This window comes from Halictus rubicundus, chromosome 18 (genome assembly GCF_050948215.1).
Source record: "Halictus rubicundus isolate RS-2024b chromosome 18, iyHalRubi1_principal, whole genome shotgun sequence".
NCBI lineage: Eukaryota > Metazoa > Arthropoda > Insecta > Hymenoptera > Halictidae > Halictus > Halictus rubicundus.
In genome coordinates this window covers 2,924,440-2,949,668 of record NC_135166.1, presented here as the reverse complement: position 1 = coordinate 2,949,668, position 25,229 = coordinate 2,924,440, and the positions used below count along the sequence as shown (strand labels likewise).

Here is a 25,229-nt window from a genome sequence, read left to right as displayed (position 1 = left end):
GCTGTGGCAATCCTACTTACGGACGTCAGGGCAGGTGCCAAGCTTTATAGGTCACACCAATTAACCTCTTCGGGGCTACTGACACATTTGTGCACGTTTATTTCTTTTTTTTTCCTGAAAAGTATTCCGAGTAAAACGTGTTACAAACAACCTACCTCTTTGCAAACCTACCGACCGTTAAAAGTAACCGATAGATGTTGTCTGATAAAAATGACGAGACTAAATTTATTTGGATTCTCTGCGGCTCCTATTATAATGCATGGTTTAGTAAATATTAATAAGTAATTGTAAAGTAAAAAATCGGCGGTGGTCAGGTTTTCGATAGAATATGAATAAAAAGAGATCTGAGTTTTCTAATATTTTTTAGCGGCCACCGATTTCGGCGTGGAGAAATTCCAGAACGTTTCGGAGGCACGTATAGAACCGGCACCCTCGGTTTATAGTAATTGCGACAAGGCTAATTTAATCCGGCCGTGAAGATAAATCCGCAGTGAACGTGAAAACTTTTTCTGCATCTGGCTCTCTGGGTTTTATCAGCGGCGTAAATCACGAATGCGCGCCGTTACCGATACACGCGTGATTTCCGTGTTACAAGAAACGGGCCGGGCCGGGTCGGGCCGGGGCCCGTTCGATTTCCAGAAATGCCACCGTTTATTGAACGATTAACATCGATCCGTCGGCTCGAAATCGTCTCGAAACCGACCGCGCGCGAACGAGTCTCGGAGAAAGTCCTTGTCGCTGGAGTGTGCTCGATATCAAACGCAATTTCCATTTCGCCCGCGCTTATTGCTTCTCTTCGAGGCCCCTCGAGCTTCTTCTTCGAGGCTTCTGCCGACGCTTCTTAGCCGCCGATACCTTTTTTTCCGGCGGACCTGTTCCCGAGATCGACATTAACATTCATAATTTGCCGGTGATATTAGTCCTTAAATGCTGCTCTCGCATTTGCAAGTCGATGCGCATCGACGCGCGAACGACACTCGATTAACGCACCTGTTACCTCGAATCGTTGTCTAATTGGACCGGCGACATTGTTGCGCTCACCTCGATCGGAAAATTTAAGACCGCGAGGAGGGTAACTGCAGGAAGTAATCCGTACACCCGATAAAAAGCAAACAGTTTCCTGTAATTACTTTTAACGGCTAGAGATAATTTATTCCGTCGACCAAGAGATTCATTAGCGCAACGGTAACCGCTGGACCACACGCATTCCATTTTCCTTTCCCTGGAAATCATAGAGATAGTTAATCGGTGAAAAATTCTAGTTTTTCAGCGGGTTATTAACGCTAGATTTACGGAGCACTAAAAGTGGCCAGTTTGGATTATTTTATAAAAATACCAAGAATATATTCAGTCAGATTTTTAGCAGGCTTTTACTGTAATATATGTTCCAAGGAATAAATGTGTTAAATAAATTTCCTATAAATGCATTTCTACAATTCCAATAATTGTAAATTAAACAACATAAAACCCGTCAGTTTGACGGGTCCCGTAAATCTAGCGTTAACACGACTCTCAACTAACTGTATTCCCATATTTTTGTCGGAATGATATATTAAAAATTGGCAGAGTTACTCGAACCTTGAGGAAGATTCCAGCGTGGCAGTCCGAGGAAACTATTTCGCACATGGAACAATAAGAAAATTCAGAGAAAAAAATAGAGTTGGATGCCTCGGAACGATAAAAATGGCGGTCCACTCCCTAACGCGCGGAGGTGTCCGCCGGCGAAGACGGTACCGAGTGACTTCCGGCTTTTTCGATCCTCGTTTTTCCACGTGGCCGCCGAGGGCAGTGTTCCGAAGGTTTTAACGTAACTTTGAGCGCACGGTAGCTGGTGGAAAGAGGGGAATTACGGTGGCGATACCGTGGAGAAGTATACACGGTCCGCGGCACGCTTATTACGATTTTTACTGGTCTTTACGATCGCGCAGTCGAACGCGCTATCAAACGCATACCTAACTGTACTTCGAATTGGACACACGCGTGCTGCAATAGCGTGCCGTGTTATTGAACGCTTGCTCTCGCCGTTCCGAGATGCCGGTTGCATCCTGCGTGCAGCTGTGGGTCGTGCACGAAATTTATTGTTGTTTTTAATCGATCCTCGGCCGACCCAATTTCCCTTCTCCACGCTACGGCATCTTACTTCGTGTGCGAGGCGGCCAGAACCCGAAGCGAAAACTCTCTTCCGTTGGTTTCGAGGCTGAAACATTCTGCGTACGCCCTTTTCGCATCTTATAAGATAAAATGATCGTTCGCCTCGATCGATTTCGGCTGAAACACGTTATTGCGACAAACCTTGCTCGGTCCGAGCCACTTGGCATTGACAGGATGCGTTTAATTCGCGAATGACTTGTTAATAGCCTGGTGGTGGTCATGTTCGTGTATAGTAAACTGGTCCTAGGGGTTTTCTTCTGGAGCAGTTGATGGGAAAATTGGAGGTTACGAGTCCTTCGTAAAATTCTACAGCTGTTGTTACAGTGATTTCTCTATATATGTCGCCACGGCCTGCAGGATAAACGTCGCGGAATTATCCCCACTGCTGGCCCCCGTGAGGGGCCTCGCTTATAAAATAAAATGATCGTTCGCCTCGATCGATTTCGGCTGAAACACGTTATTGCGACAAACCCTGCTCGGTCCGAGCCACTTGGCATTGACAGGACGCGTTTAATTCGCGAATGACTTGTTAATAGCCTGGTGGTCATGTTCGTGTATAGTAAACTGGTCCTGGGGGTTTTCTTCTGGAGGAGTTGATGGGAAAATTGGAGGTTACGAGTCCTTCGTAAAATTCTACAGCTGTTATTACAGTGATTTCTCTATATATGTCGCCACGGCCTGCAGGATAAACGTCGCGGTGTTATCCCCACTACCGCGGGCCCCCGTGACGGGCCTCGGACTCCGTGGAGTATAAACATAACACGGGTATGTCTCCTGAGAACTCACTGTGTTTCCATTACTCGTTCCAGACGCGTAAGCCTGCAAGATTTTTGCAATAACGCGAACTATAAAAGTCTGCACGGAGGGCTACTAAATGTCTAATATGAAGGACAGGGTCCTCCGGGTGTAAAAGTCAATGGCCATTAAGGGGGAGTGAGGTGGCCGAAGGGGTTTCGGATGGGTGACTGAGGACGTCCATGGGGTGAAAATGGCAGATGGGGGTGCCCGAGGGAGAGGATGGCTGCGAATGGACAGAGGGGTTGCAGTGAATAGTCGAAGATGCTGCGGGAACGCTTAGGCGCCCGTGCATGGCTACGAAGACGTGGGGGAAGGGTCATCGAAGGCTGTCGGGGAAGTTGAAGGGAGGACGATGCTGGATAGAAAAGGAGGGCCGAGGGAGAATTATCAAAGACAGTTCAAAGGGTGGGAGGACAATAGTCAAAGATGGCTACGGGATGCTGGGGGTGGCCGGAGATGAGCAAAGGGGTTCTGGGTGGTCAAAATCTGCCGAGGGACCCCTCCGAGCGGGGATCCATCGATCCTGAAGACTAGACGCTGGCAACGTTCGCTGCAGTAGCTTCGTGTATATTCCGCGAGAAAGGCACATTGTTCCTTCGCTGACTGCGTTATTAATTACACTGTGGATTTCTCGTGAAATTACTCGGGCGTAGGATTATTTTGTTAATCGATATTGTAGAAGAGGTTTCCCTTCTTTTGCAAGTTCAAAAGATTATTACTATTTTGCCTAGAATTCACTTTTGTCGACACTTTTGCCCTCAGCCATGCGCTTGTATCGAGGTATTACTGTGTTTCGATCAGCTACACTCTTTCACCGAATGTTACTGTATTTTTTTACATTCATCAGTTTACACAAACATTCGCGCAAGTCTCGATAAATCTGATCGGTAATATTTCACGAGTTTTCCATCGATATGAGGGACAAACTCGATGAATAATAAAAAAGGGCCTATTCAGGGCTCTTCTGCGCTCGATGAAAAAGGGCTCCATATGTGCTCCGAACTAAATACACATGTCAAAGCGCCCCCCAAATTTGGACGTGTAGGGTCGAAGCAATGAGCACCTCTGCCCGAAACAAAAGGATCCGGACAAAGAGCGTCGCGGCGGCGTCAGCGACAAGGGCGCGAACGTTATTACCCGTTTCCGATGACTCTGACGTCACTCCCCCCCCCCCCCCCCCCCACCCCCAAAGGCTCATCGAAGTTTAAGGGGGCCGGCAGGCATTTGGCCTTGACTGTCACGCCAATTCTCGAACGGTCCTCGAACGGTCAGTAAGGAAAACTCATTGTGGAATGGTTAAAATTTTTTTTGTGGAACTACGTCGCGTCTACGAGATATCGGTAAAAAAGAATATATGCAATGCCGACTTGAGTAGTAGCAGAAGAGAGAAACGAAAATTGAGAGAGAAAGCTTGCGACTAGACATGGTTGCCACATATCATCGTTCGCCTCACTGTTGCCATGTCGTCAAACCCGTAAATGTACAAGCGTTTCGTGAAACTGATTCCTGCCTCATGAGCCCAATTCAGCCGACCAACACATGCTAACACATACATTGCCACGGGCGCGTAGATATACGCAGGACTTGTTGTCACATTACCTCTGCAGTTTTTCGCTAATATCTCTGAAATGAAACTCGAATGGCGGTCAGTGTATGCAAAAGCTAAGGAAATCATTTGATTTATATTAAATTGAATCAGTTTATTCTTAACATTATAATAATTTTATACATATTACCAGGACTTCTTGAAAATGAGCCGGAATTTACTTCCTGTCAGAAAGAAAATTATATTCAAATCTCATTTAAATGAAATTTAAAGCAACTCTTTTTATGCCACGAAGCGCATAAATGTAATAATATATTTATATTATTATATATATATATATATATATATATATATATATATATATATATATATATATATGTCTCATATTACGATATTATAAATTGTATATATATATACATGTATATATCTTTTATGTCATGCCGTATTTGTTCTAGACTACAAAAATTGGTGTGGCGCGACGGTAGCGTGCCAAGCTTTCACCCCGACGACCAGGGTTCAAATCCTGCCTACTAACGCATTTTTTAAAAATTTTATTATGTTTTATCATTATGTATTTATATTTTCAATCGATTAACACGCATAAAATTGCATTCTGAATTATAAATAGCATGTATTTATTTACTAACAACAGGATTATTTACTATTATTATATATTATTATTTATATAATAATTATATATTAAATTTTATAAATTTCCTGTGATTTTCCGGATTTCGAACAAGTTACTATTACGTTTGTGTGATGTGACATAAGTTTATCTACCTTTTTTTGAACAAGTGCGGTCTTTTCTCCCTTATATGATATTATCCTTTCGAACGTTGACTGATACTGACATCCTGTCTGATCCGCAATTAGAATTGCGAGGTGATATTTTTTACTACTTTCCGATAATTTTCGGCGGCCTGCTATATTTTATTCCGCGCTTCTTCATTATGGACTTCAAGCTTCATGCATCAGTCATTTGTGTACCGAGGTCATTCCACGCGAAATCGGGCACATTTTCGAGTACTGCTGTGGGATTTTGTTCAAATTTGAATATGTTGTAGTCTTTGGCGACCTATGAACGAATGTCAAAGGATTTCTCGATATCTTAAAAATTGTTAATTTTAAATAGACGTGTTAAAAAAAGGATCACCCTTTCTTCATTACATTATAAAGTCAGAAAAGTAAAACCATAAAAGTATCTACTAAAAATGTTTCCCCTTCGTAATGACCCCTTTAGAAGGATGGAGAATTGAACATTGGCTTCACAATGAGCTGGAAAAGGACGCGGAGTGTCCCCGTTTCAGGTAGGTGAGTGGTGCGCTCCGCAATACCTGCAGACTTCGTTTACGACTAGACATGTGCGGGCCGCCCGGTATTCGGGTTCGGGTCGGGTCGCAGAAAGTCGGGCGGGCTCGATTCGGGCTACCCGAGAGTTTCGGGCTGCCTGCTCGACTTCGTCGGGCGGGTTCGGAATGAATCGGACAAGTTCGAGCGAGCGAGTTATCGCGATACCTGAGATTCAACTCTGCGTTCTTATGAAATACATAATGGCAATAATGATACTTCTTTCATAGCTTAATTAACGTAATTTTTAATATACTTGGTTTTTTTCATAATTACCGTAGGTATAATTGGCAAACATATGCATAATCTTTATTTGTATTAAATTTTGAAATAATGCACGTTACACGTGAAAAATTTAAGAGACAATATTTCTGGCATTCTGACGAATTTGTTCCTCCGAATGAACTTGCATATGTATCGATAATGTCGTTAAAATATCCTTACGAAATTACATACAACTAGAACGCATGAAAATAAGGTAAATTATGACAATTTTTTACATTTTGTGCTGTTTTCTCTTAAATTTTTCACGTGTAACGTGCATTATTTCGAAATCATATATCATTGTTACCATTATGTATTTCATAATAACGCAGAGTTGAATCTCAGGTATCGCGATAACTCGCTCGCCCGAACTTGTCCAATTCATTCCGAACCCGCCCGACGAAGTCGAGCAGGCTTCCCGAAACTCTCGGGTAGCCCGAAACGCTCGGGCCGCCCGATGTGTCATGAAGTATCGCGCGCCCGACTTTCTGCGACCCGACCCGACGATTCGGGCGCCCGACAATCGGGCGGCCTGCACATCCCTATTTACGACTAAATGACCCTTTTTTTACCTCGAGAACTATGGGTCATCCCTGTTGTAGTAATGTTTCGGCTTTTATTCAAATTTTAATATATCTAGTGTTTAGTGACCGAATCTCAAAGTATTTTTCGATCTCTTATAAATTGTTGATTTTACAGACATTTCAATAAACGTGTCGCCCTTTTTCCATTAAATTCTAAGACTAGAACTCCCAAATCGACGATATGACCTTCCAATGACGAATAAAATTTTTTTTATCTTTTATTCGTTATTTGAAATTTTTATTTAAACATATATATTGCAGACAGTACCTTGCAGACTGTAAAGCCGACAACATGAAATTCTGGTTTTGAAGTATATTTTATGAAACCCTAATTGTCAAGTAAATAATCACCACGTTCTCGTGGTTTTCATTGAGAAATGATACCTTTCTTGTAGAACATATTCAATTCACATACAAACTCACATCTATACATAATCAATCAGAATTCTCCATTCTTCTGAAGGGTTCATTTTGAAGGGGAAATTTCAGGGAATGTGACCACATTTTTTCCAACATGTGAATCACTGGCTCATCATCGAAAAAAAACGCAAAAAAAGAATTTGTTTACACTTTCCTACATTATAAAGTTACTTGTCATGGTCGAAAACATTATTTTACAACAGCCGTATCCTTTCTAAATTAAACAAAAAGAAGTGTAGCTGAAGTGGAGAAACAGTTCCGGTGATAATAATTCGCAAGCGAAGCCCGTTCATCGACAATGTAGGCAGAAATTGCAAACTTCGCCTGTAATTTATAAAAATAGTTCTCAAGCTGCAAAAGAGAAATTATTGCTAAACCTCTTCTACTGTCACATGGACTACAACATATTTCATTCAAGTTAGTTACTGGAATATAACGGATATTTCGAAGCAACCTGACGTTACGAGCCGCGTAGCGGCAAGTGCAAGGGTCAGAAACCTTTTCAAACTATCGCTTCAATGTTGCACCGAGCAGTTTATAAATGGTCAATTTTCATTCCCAAAGGTTCAATACATGTCTGTACAGAGCCCAAATTTCGAATTTCCACCTCATCGGGGAGTAATTAACAATATTCGGCAGCATGCCGCCGGTCGCGAGGCGTACGAAACAAGCCTGACGTTACGAGCCGCGTAGCGGCAAGTGCAAGGGTCAGAAACCTTTTCAAACTATCGCTTCAATATAGCAATGAGCAGTTTATAAATGGCTAATTGTCATTCCCAAAGGTTCAATACATGTCTGTACAGAGCCCAAATTTCGAATTTCCACCTCATCGGGGAGTAATTAACAATATTCGGCAGCATGCCGCCGGTCGCGAGGCGTACGAAACAAGCCTGACGTTACGAGCCGCGTAGCGGCAAGTGTAAGGGTCAGAAACCTTTTCAAACTATCGCTTCAATGTTGCACCGAGCAGTTTATAAATGGTCAATTTTCATTCCCAAAGGTTCAACACATGTCTGTACAGAGCCCAAATTTCGAATTTCCACCTCATCGCGGAGTAATTAACAATATTCGGCAGCATGCCGCCGGTCGCGAGGCGTACGAAACAAGCCTGACGTTACGAGCCGCGTAGCGACAAGTGCAAGGGTCAGAAACCTTTTCAAACTATCGCTTCAATATAGCAATGAGTAGTTTATAAATGGTCAATTGTCATTCCCAAAGGTTCAATACATGTCTGTACAGAGCCCAAATTTCGAATTTCCACCTCATCGGGGAGTAATTTACAATATTCGGCAGCATACATATCGTACATACGTAAACCTGTACTATCGATCTGCATTATCGACCGTATTCTATCGCAACGTACAGTGTTTGTCGCGGAGAGACCGTGGCGCTAGTAACCGGAACCGCAAAATTGTGCCTTTTTTTCTAGTCATTTTACGTCTTAAATAAGTAAGTAATCAATTAAAAATGCATACCACCGTGTTTGTACATGTCTTCGCTATGTCTGTATAGAGCCCTTTTTTCGATACGAACACTAAATCTCGCGAAATTAAGAGAATCTCTCAGCGGCAGCCATCTTGTGACGTCATACTTGCTTCAGAATTCGAATTTTCTGCCGAATATTGTTAATTACTCCGCGATGAGGTAGAAATTCGAAATTTGGGCTCTATACAGACATAAATTGGACTTTTAGCAAACACAAGTGACCACTTTTAAACTGCTCATTGCAATATTGAAGCGATAGTTTGAAAAGGTTTTGACCCATGCATAAGCATATGGATTTCAAACCCTGCCGGCCCCCTTAAGGGCCAGCAATGAGACAATAGCACGCACGACCGTCCAGAACCTCCGGAAAGGAACAGTCCCGAAGAAAAGATACAAGGAACCGGTGAGACAGAGTTACGTAGAAAGACAAAGACGACGGAAGAGGGGGACGAAGGCGACGTTACGGGGACGTTTTCTCGTGGCGGCTAACGAAACGTTTACGGGTCGCGTCCTATGCAGAGGCGTTCTCTAAATATTTAGGATAGCCGCCACGTAACACGTGTTTCCTCTCGTAAGCGTGTCGCGTCGTGGATGTCTTTATTGTTAATACAGCTCCGCGATGTATACAGAGTGTTTCAGAATTCTAGACTCGGCAGCCTTGCACGTCTCACATTTCCGTCAACGTTGCTTATCCTCCCTTTGATGTTCTCGCGATCGTCGTAACAGTCATTGTAAATTATAACTCGTTGCCCCCTTAACCCCCCCCCACCCCTCTACCGATGTTAAAGTCAATTGACGTTCACAGTCGTCCATATTCGCCGGCCTGGAACGGAAGCTTTCGTCATATTCCCCTCGGCTCGACACCGCGTTACCCACGTAGCCGTGTTGTCATGGCTCGCATAAACGAATTACTGCGACGACTGTTAAGGGAACAATGCGGTCGTGTAACAATACGATCATTGGTAAGCGACCGCGGTTGCGAACCGGCGAAAGCCTCGGACGTTTCCTTCCCTGAACGGATGTCGCGATTTTCACTGACAGAGCCTCGTTGCGCAATCGATTTCGCATCGCTCGCCCAACGAAATAGTAATTAACACTGTCCGAACAATCGTCCACCGAAAATCCTGCAATATCGAAGTAATATTGCAATTCAAACTGCCGAGGTGAAACTTATCACTGGACAGCTCATATCTATGCAAAATACAAATTTTCTACCTATATGTCGCCTAGGCCTGTACGATAAACGTCGCGGAATTATCCCCACTACCACGGGGTAGAGTCCTTGGGGGTGAAGTTCGAGAGGTCTCGGACGCCTCCTGGACGATACATGACGCTGGCAAGACGCGTGACATATATCGAGAATTCACTGTACTAGGGATTTGATTAAAAGAAATCTGAGTAGATCAAATTGAAAACCGTGACGTACCTAAACAATGGCTCGGGTATGTCTCCTGGACGATATAAGACGCTGGCCGTGTGGTTGACATATATCGAGAGTTGGCTCTATTTCTAAATTCTGTTTTTACTGTCCCAAAATTGCACCCACTCGTTTTTGTCATGAATTTCGTAGCTGTGATAGGCCTCGCGAGGCAGCGATTTCAATCGTGCAGCAGCAAAAGGATGTGGATCACGCGATCGAACACGGCGGATCCCGCACAATGGCGTCGGTCGAGAAACGTTTCCGGATTCCTGGCATTATCTCGTTCGATATCAGCGCGTCGAGCACCCGCGGAGAGGCAATCGCGATCCGCGAACGCCCTGTGGAGACGCGGAATCGTAGCCCGAACGGTGATTAACAACGGCCGCTATTCTGGTCTAATTAAGACGGCGGTGGGCTCGTTAATAATCCCCGTGATAGGCCGAAGATTCTCCGGCGGATCCGGGGCGACGTCGTAACTCTTCCGCAGCGGAGGTCCAACGGCCCCGCGAATTACAAGGCCCCGAAGGCTCGAGCGGTGAGCGCGCGCGCGCACACGGCCGGTAGGCCTTGGTTTCATTCTAATTTCCGGATGATACGTCGTTTAAGGTCGGAGATAGCTGCCGCTCGAGGCTCTCCCGGCATACCCCGCCATTCATCATCGCGGCTCCAATTAAACCGCCTCTAGCTCGCGGTCGTTCACTCGTTAAGGCTGCTCTAAGAGGATTTTCGAGCGGTGCGCTCTCCGCTCCCGAGGTATCATTACTTTCTGCGCGCTGCTACGTTCTGTGTATTACGTCGATTGTCCATTCCGGGATTACGTCCTTCGACGCCCGACGCTTGGCTGGGACGCGCCCGGGACTCGGGATCCCTTTGTCTTTGTGCTCGCGTTACGCCTGTGGGAACCACCCGCCGTCTTCTGACGTCCATCTTGCCGTTGCCAAATGAGCAACCCCGTGGGGAGGATGTTGACCAAGTTTCGGAGGATGATGACTTTGTACGGGACTGGAAAAAATAGTCGATTATCATTTGATGGACAGAGGGTGCTTCAGCTAATCCGATTACCTCCAATAACCACCGAACCATAAATTGTATGAAAATTTTGAAACGTATACCTGACCTGTGAATGGCACTTCTCATACCGTACACGTTTTACACAGTAGAGGCGCTTCCGAGATTTCAAGGTCACCTTGGTCTCTTTAAGTAGGATGACCTACCTTTTGCATCGAGACTATCAAATTCCGCGTAGAAATATGTATATTCACTGCCTGGAGTAGCGAATACGAAGAAGCTAACATTCTAGCTGTGATAATTTAAGTCTACGCAAAAACGAGAAACACAGCGAATTCTCGCTATGTGTCAACGACACGGCCAGCCAGCGTCATATATCGTCCAGGAGACACACCCGAGCCGTGCTATGTTTGCACTCCTCGGCGTCCAAGGAATTTAATTCCGCGACGTTTATCATCCAGGCCACGGCGACATGTACAGAGAAAAGTACAGTTCTTCGGTGAACTTGAGATGTCAGCAAAGGGTAAGAGTGGTAAATATAGACACATCGATGTATCGTTCGAAGGGAATGAGATTAGAGTAATTATCTGCGAAGATGGAGTCCGCTGAAGCGGGCCGGGTCTTTCGGAGCAGGAGGTTTTACAACTGTCGTAGGATCGTCGAGCGTGCTACTCGTGTTGAAATTCATAGCGATACTGAACGCCGCCGCCAGCCTCCAATAATAGCGTCTCGGGGCTTTTACATCATGCGGATGGCAAGTACCGTTTCATTCGCCGGTTGGTTTCCCCGATTTGATTGCCGGTAGATGTCCTTGCGAAGGGGACGGAATAGTAACTCCGGGCATAATGTTGTCGGACGGAACGAGCCTTTCAAGATGCGGTCGATCGAGGTATCGGCGACGCGACAACACCGGAGGGGCTTCCCTTAGTCCTGGCCGAAGGAGCCAGGACGAGTCAATAACTATCGGGCGATAAACCGGTGCCTTCTAATCAACGTCTGGCCGACCATTCGTTAGCGAAACTACACGATAAAATCGATAGGCCTGCATCCTGACAAGAGTAGAGAGAAAGAACCGGAGAGGGGAGAGAAGAGTGAGGGAGAAAGAGAAAGAGAGAGAACGCCATGTGGGCTATCGGGCACAGCTGTCAGCTCCCTGCGCGAGTATATCGCGAGCGCCCTTAAGCCCCGCTCACAACGGCCCTGCTCTTGCCTCTCTATTACCCTATTATCGCCGGGAACGTTGTCCTGGAGGCGGTGTGAAATTCTATCCTTATTGATGAATATTCAACGAACGCGATACCGTCACGTTACACCGGGTGTTTCGCAAAACACGATCTACCGAGTTGCATAAATGGAAGAGTGATCTCGGCTGGAACGTACCACTGCTCCACCTTTCTTCTGTTGGATAACTTCTTCGGCAAATTTGCAGTCTTGTGGTCTGCTCTGTGAGAGAATACAGACGAAGTCATTATACCTGTCCATTCCAGTCTTATGTTACAAGCAGTAGGAGTGAGCACTGAAGACTCTTTCAGAAAACACTTTCCGCTTTGCTAATCATTTCTCCAATCTTATCCCTTATTAACACTAGGTTCACGGGACCCGTCAAACTGACGGATTCAAATATTTTAAATTTACGATCATTGAGATTGTGAAGATCCATCCACGTGGAATTACTCAACAAACTTATTTCCTTGGGTATATATTATCTAAAAAATGGCTGAAAACTTGGATAGCCACGTTCTTCTTACTTTCATAAAGTAATGTAAAATACTCAATTTTAATGCTCCGTAAACCTGGTGTCAAGCACCAAAGGAAAATATATTCACTCAAATTTTGTGTAACTAACTTGCGTTTTCCAATTTACCATTTCGACAGAGACGGATATGAAATATAAATATAGTATTAAACATTTTTTAATCGAATCGTTGCGTTCTTAGAGTACATTTTGAAAGTCCACTTAAGGGTTAAGCTTGAAAGTGACAAATAACAAGCACTCCCTACAATTTTGTCATATTCCGGAATAGGATTACAAAATTCGTATGCAACCTCTCAAGCATAATCTCGGAATAGACGCCGAACAATAAGCATTCGGTTTCCGGGATTGATGATACGTCAGACTAAACAATCTGCAATCGATGATAGGATTCTAATAACGCGTTAATTCTTTTTGAAAATGCTGTACTTTCGGTGCGGGCGAAGAGAAAATCGATTTTTCGCACCTGCCGTGCCGCGAACAGCCGTTGGAGCTTCATTGGAAAGTGGGTGTCTAGGTTCGCAGAGTTTCCGCGTTATTGGATCTAAGCCGCCGAGTAGAGGTATCTCGCGTGCGATAATCCCCGTGATTCATTCATGTCGGATATCGACCGCGAGGCGAGTAGCTCACGTGCGAGGTTTCACGCGACTCGTGGCAACCGTGTGGACGCGGCAGTAGGATGGACCGGTGCACAATGGCCGGAGTTGTTCTCTTTTTGAGTGAGTCAGGAGTCCCCCGGACGACGATGGCGACGGCGACGACGACGACGACGACGACGTCTGCCGAAATATTGTACGTATGCTCGCGCACGGCTCGCAGCTTTCGAGGAGGCGAGACAATGACGTCATTCACTGGAAAGGGACGATAAGGAGACCGGAGGCGGCCCGGAGGTGGGACGTTAAAGTCCCGATTCGTGACACCCCGGGACCAAAAAGACGAAAACGTCGCAGCTGCTGCTTGATAAACAAGAATTCTCTCCTCCGTCGCGGAGAGCAAGAAACATTCGAACAAGATAATGTTATACACGAATCCGGGATTTCTTCGGTTGCCAAGCTTCTATTTTTTTCTCCTTTTCGAGGGGGTAGAATCTGATAAAAATTTCGAGGAGAATCGGACCACGCCGGCCGCTCTAATGGAGGCGTATATTAATCCTGCGAGCGCGGTTCACATTTCCGAAGGTTGTTCAACCTTCTGTTGGACGTGAGTCAGCAAAGTGCTCGACTGATAAAGTTTCCTCCAATAGTTATTTTCTAAAAGTATTACTCATGCACCGTGTCGTTGACCCCCTGCATCCCGGGGCCGAAGGTCGTCCACGCCCTACGGTTTAGCTTACAATTAGTTCGCGTCACAGACTCGGAGACTAAACACGCGGAACGGACCAGAAACTGATATTTCAACATCTACGGAGTTGAAACGACCGCTGGAGAATAATTTGTCAGGCAGATGCTGACTGGTGTTACAAAAAAAAAAAAAAAAAGAAAAAAGAAAAACAGAGGTTATCGGCACGCAGGAAAAATATGGGCCTCACAGCCTGTCGACGATAATTGGTTCGTTAATATTGGAGGGCACGGAGAAACATTTACTCGTAAATCTTAGAACACCTATTTATAAGCTACCTCATTTGTATAACTTATTCAGTTTCCCACAAAACTTTGCACCTTCCTTTTCAGCCAAATATTGCCGTCGTAAATATTAACGAATGGCGTCTCTGAGATGGCACTACAAACAATCAAGTTCAAAACAATCTTCACAGTGGTAGGCTCGTTTGTATTTCATTAATCGTTACAAATGCAATTGTAAACTTCTTAGGTTCGAGTGTAAAGAGTTAAAACAAAGTGAAGGCATTGAAAGATGTCAAAACAGAACACCTTAATGAGACCTAACCTATAAACATGAAAATTCGCGGGAATTTCCGGCCGACCCAATAGTTCTACGATTGCGTTCCTGCCTCTAACCTCAATTCTAATTGCAATGGGCAATTTTTATTGTTGATCCCAGTCAAATTGTTTCGCATGGTTTCAATGTTATAGTTTGAAGCCCTCGGCGCGATTCCCAACGGGTTTCCGTGGGTTCCGACTCGATTCCTCTTCGGCGCGAGACGCGGAGAGTACACTAGTCCCGGCTAATCTTTTCAACAAACATGGCCGGGTGCGAAAAGAACGTGTGCAGACCTCTCGAGACGAAACAATGACTCCCGTGAACACGGAATCAATAACAAGGCGCTTGACATCTCGAGTTGCACTTGCAACACCCTGTCGCTGCGACAACACCGACCCGCGGGGATTGTTTCCGGAATTCTAACATGATTTTTCTCGCCGGAAAACCGGAGATACAGCTCCGATCTATTCCCTGAAAAACCGTCTTTTCTTTGTTTCCCCGCGGGGCTTCTTCTTTCTCTCTCTCTCTCTCTCTCTTGGAATCCCGAGGCTGAACTTTCTTGGAAAGGTTGAACGCGCGTCCCTTTTATGGGACGTTCATTTGGCCGCCACTTCAGCAGACCAACCGGCAACCCTTGTTAGGAGAAACCGGCATCAAGGACACACCGCTGGTCTCGCCTCTTACTTCGTTCGAGCGATGCTACTCGCCTTCGAATATAGATATCCCCCCTCTCTCCTCTTCGCGAAATTCGCTTCCCACTTGCAAAACTGATCGTTCAAAAGTTCTGCAAGATTTTCTATAAATTTAACCCCCACCACCCCCTATGCGCTACACGCGTGAGCCGAAAATGCGTGTGAAACTGGGCCTTCCACTCTGACCAATCAGCGCCGCGTTCCTGTCGCGGGACTACTTCCGAGGCGCGCACAGTACAAGGGGCCAAGAGACAACTACACTACCGGCCGAATGTAATTGACCACATATAAAAATCGCATAATTTTCTTAAAATTGAACCAAATGGGTTGAGATTTCTTGACACGTTAAATGACAAAGTTTACTAAGTAGCGGGTAAACGAAATGTTGAAAAAATTGGTATTGGTCGAAATTGCGAAGAAAAAAGTTAAACTAAATTTTTTCAACTTTTTTATCTAAGCCTGTAATGGGACTTTAATCAATACGCTTTGTAGATCTACGTTAATTATGTGTATGGTGAAAATTTCATCTAAATCGGTGAACGTTGCTATGAGCAATAAACATTTCAAGATGAGAGCTTAAGAATGAAAGTCGCAGATATTCGGCATTGTCGAGGAATTTCACCCTTATGTGATCACAGTTGAATGTTTATAACTCGTAACGATAACATTAACGACCAATACCAATTTTTTCAACATTTCGTTTACCCGTTACTTAGTAAACTTTGTCATTTAACGTGTCAAGAAATCTCAACCCATTTGGTTCAATTTTAAGAAAATTATGCGATTTTTATATGTGGTCAATTACTTTTGGCCGGTAGTGTACGTTTTAATCTTCCCACCTCTATAGCAGATAATTCTGTATTTCTATAGTAGTCTCAAGTGTGATCATTTGGGATTATATTTCTTCGTATAAAGAAGTTTGAAGTTTTTATTTTGAATTTGTTTCTTCGTTAAACAATGAAGGCTCGCCTTCGACTAGGAAAGCCGAGCGAAAGGATCAACGAACCCGCTTACTTTCTACCGTTCTTCAATTATCCGGCCGAGGCTCGTTCCTCTTTGTAACATTTTAATTTTTATTAATAACTTTTCATTTCCACGCTCATTTCTCCGTTTCGATTAGCATCACAAAGCGGCGCGGCGGGGATAATTAGTTGCAACGCACTTATTCAACAAAGCGTTTCCACGGTAGTCGCAATCGAACCGGGTGAAACTCTCGATTCGAATTCAGTTACGCCTTTCATTAAGTCCGCCGTCCGGGCGAAAGTGTCGGAAGCTTTCAGAGAGCGCATTCTTCTTTTAGACGTTCGCGTCTAATCAACCTTTCGCAATTAAAAAGAACGGTCGGGAAGCGAGAACGTTCCGTGCGTCTGCGCAAACTTGGTTACGCGTGTCTCTCACGAATCGACCTTAAACGAAGTGCATAAAATTCTTGAAACAGACTGCGCCCGTCGACTTGCATTTATTAACACTGCGAATTCGCGGGAATGATGACTATGCGGTTATATAACCGTCAGGCTCACAATAGATGTCGTCGAATGCTTGAATCGTGAAATCATGGAGCCGGTTTTTCCTCTTTGGGAACGCGTGCCTCGGTGCAAATAATATTTTATGAAAAAAATGGTTGAAATTTAAAATTTTAAGAATGTCTATATGTTATTTTTAACCCTTTGCACTCGGCGCTATTTTCATTCTAAAACTAAATTTTTCTTCCGTCTTAGAATATTTTCATTTTATTCATACGAGACTGATCCGATTTCCACGTATAATATTTAAATGTTCAGTGATCTATTAAATACAAATTTTGTAATGTAACAAATATTTTGTAACATTTTTTGTAATTTCTTCTATTTTTTGTAATGTCACAACAATTTCTAGTGGTGCTTCAGAGTCACCACTCGAGTGCTAAGGGTTAATTGATGGAAATTATATTGGGAAAAGAAAGACTACTCTATTCCGTATTACAGTGTCCTATAACTGAAAGTAACTTTTCTATAAAACGAAAAATTACGGTGTTTTCTCTATATATGTCGCCAAGGCCTGGGTGATAAACGTCGCGGAATCATCCCCACTACCGGGGACTATACCTCTTGGGGGGCCACGGAGCTCGAGACGCCTAAACGTAACACAGCTCGGTTACGTCTCCTGTACGATACACGTCATTGGCAAGACCCGCGTCGCTGACATATATCGAGAAGTCACTGTGTTTCTCGTTTTTCCTGACGGTGCGAACGGGTTAATTTGCAGAGAAATGGACGGGGGGGGGGGATGGGGAAGTGGGGGGACAAATTTGCAGAGTGACACGAGGAGAACGTGACAAAAAAGAGCTGATCCTTTTCATCCTCCAAATTGGAGCATCCCTCTGGATCGAAAGGCGTCTGGTCGTCGCTGTCCCGTTCGTCGACGAAATCACGACCGTCACGGCTCCTGTCCCTAATTGCCGTCAATTGCTGGCAATTGTCGGGGCTGACCCTCCTGCGACCGGCTGCAATTTGCAGCTAGGTCGCGCGTCATCGCCGCTCGTCGTGCAAAATAGTTGTGCACGCGCTCTCTTCTCTCTCTCTCTCTCTCTCCTCTCTCTCTCTCTCCTCGTCCCTCCCTTCCTCTCTCTCTGCGCTCGCATATAATTACCGTCGCGGCCGTTCGCGTGCGAGTGCACGCTTTGTAATAAACTTTGGCGGTTTCCTTTCGCCGCAACGCGGCCACCGTCGCGGCGGAACGCCGTCGATCGAGACGCTCGGAAAATATCGCAATTCCTGCGTTCCCCTCTGCAATTTGCCGATCGACAGACCCGGGAATACGCCCGATTGCGTAGAAAGAAATCATTTAGGAGGGCGATTAACAATTTTCTAGATTAACAACCTCCCCGATTGCGAAACTCGCTGCGCACTGACCGAAAATTACCTTAAGAAAGAGCCTTACGCAAGAGTTGCATCGATCCCGAGTAATTGGAAGAACAGAGCTATTTTCAACTGTGTCGCGACTCGAATATATCGTCGAAGCGAACCCATGCGGAATTGCAAAATAGAATATTGCGAAACGCACGGCGTACCTGTACTCTGCGGTTGACGGGCCTCGTGTCGGCCATCCCGGTCTTAATAAGCCGTGAAACAATCCTAATTACGCCGTTTCCAGGGACAGGAACCGGCCTGGCGCACGGGGTGTGATGACGCATTAAATTAGCATTCCATTTCCGGTGGTGTAGCCTAACTCGCCCTCCAACGTCGCCGGCCATTCAGAGCGTTCGAGTTTTTGTGCGCGTTTGTAAATATGGGGAAGAACCTTATTTTTAGTAACTTTAGATCCGGCCCCTTTCATGCTTCTGGGAATCATGTGAGTTGTTAGTAGTGGATGAAAATGGGTGGTGACAATTTAACTGCGCGAGTATGAGACTGTTTTTCTTGAATTACAGTTCTCGAGGACCAATTTTTAGAGCTTTGCTAGTGGAGGGTAATTTAACCCTTTGCACTCGGCCCTATATTCTTTTTAAATTAAATTTTTCTTCCGTCTTAGAATATTTTCATTTTATTCATACGAAACTGATCCGATTTCCACATATGATATTTGAATGTTTAGTTATCTATTAAATACAAATTTTGTAATGTCACAAATATTTCGTAAAATTTCTCGTAATTTCTTTGAAATAATGCCACAATAATTTCTAGTGGTGCTTCAGAGTCACCACTCGAGTGCAAAGGGTTAACACTAGGTTTACGGAGCACTAAAAATGACTATTTTACATTACTTTATACAAATAACGTGAACGTATCGATCAAAGTTTGTAGCCATGTTTTAAATAATATATACCCAAAGAAATCAATTTGTTAAATAATTGCTGATGGATGCGTTTTTACAATCTCAATATTCGCAATTTAAAAATATTGGAATCCGTCATTTCGACGGGTCCCGTAAATCTAGTGTTAACTAATTGATCTTACAATCTATGATATTATAAACCGAATGCCACACACAATTGGACGAAACATTTTATAAACGTGCCTTAAAACTGCACACTTGAAGGCAAATGTGATTCCTCGAGAACAAATCGTGACTGCTAAGCTCGTCAAACCTATGACGAAAGTTTCAAAAAAATGTTTCAATCAGCCTGAAAACTTCTTTCACAACAACGTAAAATAAAATTCCACAGGAGGCTCAAACTTTCGGCGTCCCTCCAGAAGATGACAATTGAAAAGAAAATGTCGAACGCGTCTACCAGATTGCACCCTTCGGCGCGAACGTTCGGGAAAGCAGCGCGAGGATATCGATTTTTCGAAACCGGATCGGAGGGGCAGGACCGTACGAGGAGGAACACCGGGCACCGGGCCCGCAAGAATTAATTCCCGGTGCCCGGGTATCGATTATTATTCCATCCCACATCGGCACGGAGCGTGTCGCAACACCTCTCCGCGGCACGCAATCCCTCGCAGCCTGGAAACAATGCCACGAAATCGATCCGGAGGAGCATGCATCAACGCCTATGCATTATGCATCTCCCGGAACCGCCCTAATCGCTCCGACATCGCCGCCCTCGGCGTTCCTTTCCCGGGCCCGAGTCTGTCCGTGCACGCATCCACCACCGGGTCCCCGCAGCAGCCCGTGCGTGCACTCTCTCTCTCTCTCTCTCTCTCTCTCTCTCTCTCTCTCTCTCTCGCCACGCTCTGTTTACCATTTTCTCGAGCCACGAGGAGAGAGAACCTGCGGCGAAGGAGGAAAGCTCGCTCGTGGCTGAAACTCAGCCGAACGACCAGGCGAGGCCGCGAGGGAAAAACGGGAAGGGACGAAAAAAATAAACGGTGGCACGCACCGCGCCGAGGGCGCGCACGAGAGACGAAGAAAGGGAACAGGAGCGAGGGGAAAAGACGACAACGACGGCGGCGGCGGCGACGGCGGCGGCGGCGGCTGCTGGTCGAAATGCGTACGCGGCTCCGTTCGGTGGTGGGGTTCGGTACGGGGCAGATGTTTGGTCCATGGCACGAGGGCTCCCAGTCCCCTATGGGGTGCCGCGCCATAAACTACCCTCCTGCCCGGCCGATTCTTTCCCGTGCAAGGCAAGCGCAGCCCGGGCCAGGCCCGACGGTACCCCGCGCCCGACCACGCGCAACGGCCTCTGGACGCGATTCTTCTGCCCCTTGTGAGCCAGGCTTAAGGGCCACGTGACAGCGGCGGGAACACGCATTTTCACGCAGACACGCGTGCCCGACGACGCACACAAAGCCCTCGCAGAATTCGCCGTGCTTCGGGCCGTGTCGCGTCGTGCTGTACCACGTGGTGAACGCTTCTCTCTCTCTCTCTCTCTCTCTCTCTCTCTTCGTTTCTCTCTCGGTCCCTCTTGGATCTAAGATCGTCCATTTAAGTGAATCATCGTGGTGCGTCTTGTTGACGAGGATGCGCGCGTGTGCCTGTGTCCGTGGTGTCCTCGTCGTGCAACTAGTCACGTCGATCGTCAAAGGTGTACGCGAGTGAGAAACCCGGAGCGGATCCCTCCTTCGGATTCGGTTTAAATTCGTTTACGAGGGTGAGCCTTCAACCGAGCGCATTCTTGCGCGCACACCCTCCTCCTCGTTGCCACGGTTCGGACCCGGTCGGGGATGTCGTTGAAGGCGAATCGCCCCGACAGAGCAAGCATCGACAGAGGACGTTGAACGTCAGCTGCTGCCACGGCGAAATCGATGTCCGGCGATCGGCTGCCCGATGAGAGCGGCCTGCACGAGCCGTCTCACCAGGCCCAACCCCGCTGACCCGTAAGTGCGAATCGCCTTTTGTCGGCTATTTTCTAATGTAGACGATACGGCCGCGCCGCGACAATTGCCAGGAGGATGCGACCGCTGCCGGAAGTCTGAATATTGGAGATGATTAGGCGATCAAACGCCGAGCCGAGCCGGCCGGCGCGATCTCCTCCGTGTCGCTCCAACCTCTCGTGTTCAGAGAATCCTCGTTCAATTCGCTCCTCGATCCTACGATCGCGGAGATCGCTGGATTGTTTGCGCAAAAGCGCCGGAAAGGCACTGAGACGTCCCGAAATACAGTGTTTACTCGATACATGTCCAGAACACGGGTCTAGCCGGTGACATAGATCGGCCAGGAGCTCTAGAGGCGAGACTAGAATCTCTACAGGAGCCTCGGTTCATGGCCCCTCACGGGGGTCCATAGTCCTCAGTGGGGGTAGTTCTGGGACTCTGATCGACCAGGTACACTTCCTTCGACCAGTACAATTCCTACTCCTCGATCCTACGATCGCGGAGATCGCTATAATTCGCAGGATTGTTTACGCAAAAGCGCCGGAAAGGCACTGAGACGTCCCGAAGTACAGTGTTTACTCGATACATGTCCAAAACACGGGTCTAGCCGGTGACATGTATCGGCCAGGAGCTCTAGATACGACGCACTACAGGAGCCTCGGTTCATGGCCCCTCACGGGGGTCCATAGCCCCCAGTGGGGGTAGTTCTGGGACTCTGATCGACCAGGTACACTTCCTTCGACCAGTACAATTCCTACTCCTCGATCCCACGATCGCGGAGATCGCTACGATTAGCAGGATTGTTTATGGAAAAGCACTGAGACATCCCGAAATACAGTCTTTACTCGATACATGTCCAGAACACGGGTCTAGTCGGTGACATAGATCGGCCAGGAGCTCTAGACTAGAATCTCTACAGGAGCCTCGGTTCATGGCCCCTCACGGGGGTCCATAGCCCCAAGCGGGGGTAGTTCTGGGACTCCGATCGTCCAGGCTTCGGCGACATATATGGAGTAAACGCTGTGTCTCGCGCCACGGGAAAAAAAAGCGAGTGGAACTCGAAACGGAAGGTGGTCCACGTGTGTTCGCCGGGCGACGAAATGTCGGATTTGTCCGGAAACGTGTTGCTGTCAGCGATCGGCGTGTGTCCGCCCATAGTCATCGAGTTTCACATGGTGCACAGTCACGTCGGTGAAATACCGCAAGTCGGACGCGATACGTCGCGGGACGCGTCATTTCGGTGCGCTCCGCCGGACTATACGGAGGGGGACTGCGCCGCGGAGAGATCCTCTCTCATCGAGGATCATCGACGCCTCGTCGAGCTCGCAGACGCACGTGACACGCGTGCAACGCGGAATACATCGTTCCGGTGTCGCCGTCTCCGTGCCACTTCTCCGCTTTACGTAACGCGAGAAGAAGCAGGAAGGTGACGAGCCCGTGGCGTTGCATTAATTAACTGCTTAAGATATCAGGCCGGCGCGACGATGAAACGAGGACCGAGCCGGGGATCGGACACGACAAGGTCCGCCGATAAAGTCTTCATCGATCCGTTTCTTTTGCACCGCAAAAGAAGAAGAAGAAGAAGAAGACGTGGTGCACGGTTAAATTTACATCGGCCGCCTGCTGCGGTTCAATTCGAAATCAAATCGAACTCGCTCGCGCGTGGTCCGACAAATTCGGGGAAGCGGAAATTTCATTTTCAGTAATTATTCGGTAATTGTTTTATCCTCTACGATTGTGGATACTCGATATATGTCCGCAACACGGAGGGTTGTAGAACATGCGGGGATATACAGGATGTTAGGGATGTTACAGTGGGGGTAGTTGTGGGACTTTTATCGGGTAGATGTTTGGGACATATATCGAGTAAAGACTGTAAAAACAAGATAAAAGGGCGTATTCACAGATTGCTATTGCTACCACGACAAGAAACGTGCAGGGAAAACGCAAAACGCGGAAAACGTACAAAGAGTTGTGAGAATCAATGCAGACAGTTTCGCATAAATCTCCGTAGTTATTGCTAGATTGTTTACGAGAGAAACGACACTTTTAGGGCCACGCTGTGGCTCGCATCGTCTCCGTCGTTTACCTGTTTTTCACTGGTTGTGAAACCCGCTTTCGGGCCGGACTGGGATACGGCCGTTGCTCGAGGAACATTCCGAACGGAAACGAGAAGAAAACGGCCGATAAAATCGGATTAGTAATTAGGCTAATCGCAATCAGGCCCGATTGAAACGCGCCGCGAACGAAGGCTCCTCGCCGCCGGCTTCCTGCAACGTTTGCGCAACCGACAAGTTTCTTCCCGATTTTTTTCCGAGCGTTGTCGATCGACGTTCACGCGGACAGTAAATCCGTCAAGTGCGTATCGCATACTCGCTTTCTATCAGCTGACCGATCGCAGCATCGTGACCGAGGACTATCGTCTATTAGGGACGCGTTCCCGTGCCAAGGGAATCGGCATGGAAAGTACAAGTAGCCGCCGCCGCTGTTCAAACCACTTTCTCACCTATCCGCAAGGTTAGGCGAACGGATATTTAATACGAATCCGTATCTCGCCTCGTCGATCCCGGCGGGGATCGATCTCGCCGAAACTGGTTCTCGTTAACGGGTCCCCGGTCATTTCCATCAACGGTCGGAAATTAGAGAAAGGTTTCGCGTTACAGTTCCCGATCGATTCGCCCGATTAGATCTTCCCGAGGATCCAGCCGTTTCCAGGCTAATGCCCGGCCTGGAAACGATCGCGCCGGGTTATCGCGGCGAAAAACGAAATCGTCGAGGAACGTAGTTAATGAAGAATCATGCACTGCCGGGCATGGGAATGGTGGCAAAAGTCAAATATATTAACTCGACGATAAAACTTATCTGAACTATTTCCGAAGTAGTCGTGTGGAACGTTTCTGGGCCATTTCTGCTTGTGTAAATCTTGTTTGCAAATCGTGTAGACGGTTATTCAGGACGTTTTGCGTACAGGCGTAGTATGGTTCGAAAGTTTCGAATGATTTAGGAATTGCGGTTTGCTCTTAATGAATTACCTTATGCGAGTTTCATATTCGCACGCTTGCTGCGGTGCGCAACAAATAAGTGCAGTAGCGATTATAGCTTCAATTATTTTAGAAATAGTTCAGGCGGTAGTAATGTACACGTTTCATCGAATAGGGGGTTTTTATTCATCATTTTTATACGTCGTTCTTATGAAACTGTTAATATTATATTTGCTGTTACCTAGCAAAAGTGAACGTTTAGCTTTCAATAATAAATATTAGATGCTATCAGTACCAAGGAATTTCGTTTTTATATGCACATATAATTGTCCGATCTTATTTCGATTCAAACTGAAGTGGAAAATTTAAAAATCAGACAATTTGTTCAAAAAAGGGAATCTTTGAAGCTAGAAATTTAAATATTTGAAAATTCGAATGTTCGGATATTTGAATATTTGAAAGCTTGAAAATCTAGAGATTGAGAAATTTGAATATTTGAATGAACAAAAATTTGAAAAATATGTGGAATAATTAGGACATTTTTGGAGCTAGAAATTGAGATATTTGAAAATTCGAAAGTTCGGATATTTGAATATTTGAAAGCTTGAAAATCTAGAGATTGAGAAATTTGAATATTTGAATGTACAAAAATTTAAAAATATGAGAGAAAAATTGGGGAATCTTTGAAGCTAGAAATTTAAATATTTGAAAATTCGAATGTTCGGATATTTGAATATTTGAAAATTTGAAAGCTTGAAAATCTAAAGATTGAGAAATTTGGATATTTGAATGTACAAAAATTTGAAAAATATGAGGAAAAATTTGGACAATTGTGAAGTTAGTAATTGAAATATTTGAAAATTCGAATCTTCAGGTATTTGAATATTTGAAAATTCGAATCTTCAGGTATTTGAATGTTTGAAAATTAGAATCTTCAGGTATTTGAATATTTGAAAATTAGAATTTCAGGTATTTGAATATTTAAAAATTAGAATCTTCCGGTATTTGAATATGCGAAAATTCGAATCTTCAGGTATTTGAATATTCGAAAATTCGAATCTTCAGGTATTCGAATATTTGAAAATCTAAGGATTGAGAAATTCGAATATTTAAGTGCACAAAAATGTACGAAAAAACAAGACAGAAGAATTAAGTAACCGTGTA

At 45.6% G+C, this 25,229-nt stretch overlaps 1 protein-coding gene across 2 annotated transcripts in view; it reads left to right on the top strand.

Moving 5' to 3' along the window:
* The window catches only part of Daam (disheveled-associated activator of morphogenesis-like protein), a 98,251-nt gene that overhangs the window by 6,498 nt on the left and 66,524 nt on the right, over window positions 1-25,229 (top strand). Inside the window, exon 1 of one of the 2 annotated variants that reach the window (XM_076803276.1) lies at window positions 20,957-21,087. The exons of the other annotated variant lie outside the window; for it this stretch is intronic. The gene's annotated coding sequence lies outside the window, so the exon portion shown is untranslated. Of the gene's footprint in view, window positions 1-20,956; window positions 21,088-25,229 lie in introns of those variants that run through there. 2 annotated transcript variants of the gene reach the window in all.